Here is a 1,507-nt window from a genome sequence, read left to right as displayed (position 1 = left end):
CGTTTCCCTGAGTTTTGTGAGCCGACCCAGCAAGTTATCGAACCTCCCCAGGGGCTGTGAGAACACTCAACTTTGTAGCTAAGTCAGAAGAATGGGGACCCTGGGGACCCACTGCTCGTGACTGGTGTCCAGAGCGCAGGCTATCTCCCGGGACTGAACCCTTAAACCTGTAGCATCTGATGCTAATTCCAGCTAGTTAGTGTCAGAAATGACTTCAATTCTAGGACACTCAATTGGTGTCTGGAGAGTTGGAAAATTGGTCGGCGTGGGAAAACACACACACACACACACACACATACACACACACATTTGGTGTCAGAAGCATTGTAAGTAGAGAAATCATTTTCGTTTACCCAGAGACCAACCCGTGGGAATCTTCCTCAGAAAGGTTTTCCTGGCAGTCGCTTCAATGCAAAACAGAAGGGGTAACAAAAATAAAATAACAAGCCCAAATACGCCAATGCCTTAAGACATTTCACAAAGACCTTAAAGTTGCTGACTTCTAGCTCAGACGAAAGCCCTCCTGGTCCCGTCCAGGCCTCCGACTAGCTCCTCTTGTCGGGTGGGCTCCTCTGGCTGGCTCTTCCTTCCACCAGAAGCTTCTATCAAGTGCTGAAGCTTTGCCCAAGCTCCTACTCCGGCCCCGTCGCCCTGGGCCCCTGGGTCTGCAATCAGCCCCTGAAGAAGGCACGCACCCCGCGGCCGCGCCCCGCAGGAAGGGCATGAGGGGAGGCCCATTCGTCTCCGAACCCCACGATCACCTGCCGAAGTGTAAACCATCACTGCGCCTCGACACCCAGACTGCGGAGGCTGGAAGCACCCTAGATAAATATTAAATCTACCTTTGTCACTCTGCAGGTAGAAAATGGGGTCCCAAGAGATCTCAGATCTAAGAGCAAGGCAAGTCTCTGGACTCCGAGTTGGGTGTCCAGAAGGGGCCACACTGCTCCCCTGCCTGTGTGTTTGCTAACGTTTTCGGACCAAAGCAGGACTGAGAAGAGGGAAACATTCCTCAAACAGAATGAAACTTTCCCTTGGGAAATGGGATTTCCTCCTAAGGTGGGCACCTGGGAGACTGCACCTAAGGGCCCCTCCAGCCTCTCCTCGCGCCTTGGGCCCTCACCACGATCCAGCCCCGCAGGCCTCCCCGGACCCTCCCGCGCGCCCGCTCCTGGCCACCGAGGCCCCAGCGTGCTGCCCGCACCCCGTCCACGGAGCCGGGTCCCAGCCTCCGCCAGCCTTTCCCAGACCCAGCTTCTCGTTCTTGGCATCAGTTTCTCTCTCGTCCTCGCACCTACCACATCTGTCACCATTCTGGATCTTTCTTCCCGACTGTCCGCTCTGCCTCCACAGCTAGCCCGGGGGCTGTGCGGGAATAGAAGGCCATGCCCGTCCCTGTCGCCGTCGCACCGTGACCCCCGGGCTCATGCCTGGCACGTCGAGCTTGCTCCGCACATACGGCGGATGTCTGCGTGAGCGGGATGAAGTCACAGAAGCAGGACACGGG

This window comes from Canis aureus, chromosome 3 (genome assembly GCF_053574225.1).
Source record: "Canis aureus isolate CA01 chromosome 3, VMU_Caureus_v.1.0, whole genome shotgun sequence".
Taxonomy (NCBI): Eukaryota; Metazoa; Chordata; class Mammalia; order Carnivora; family Canidae; genus Canis; species Canis aureus.
Note: the sequence above shows the minus strand (reverse complement) of the source record.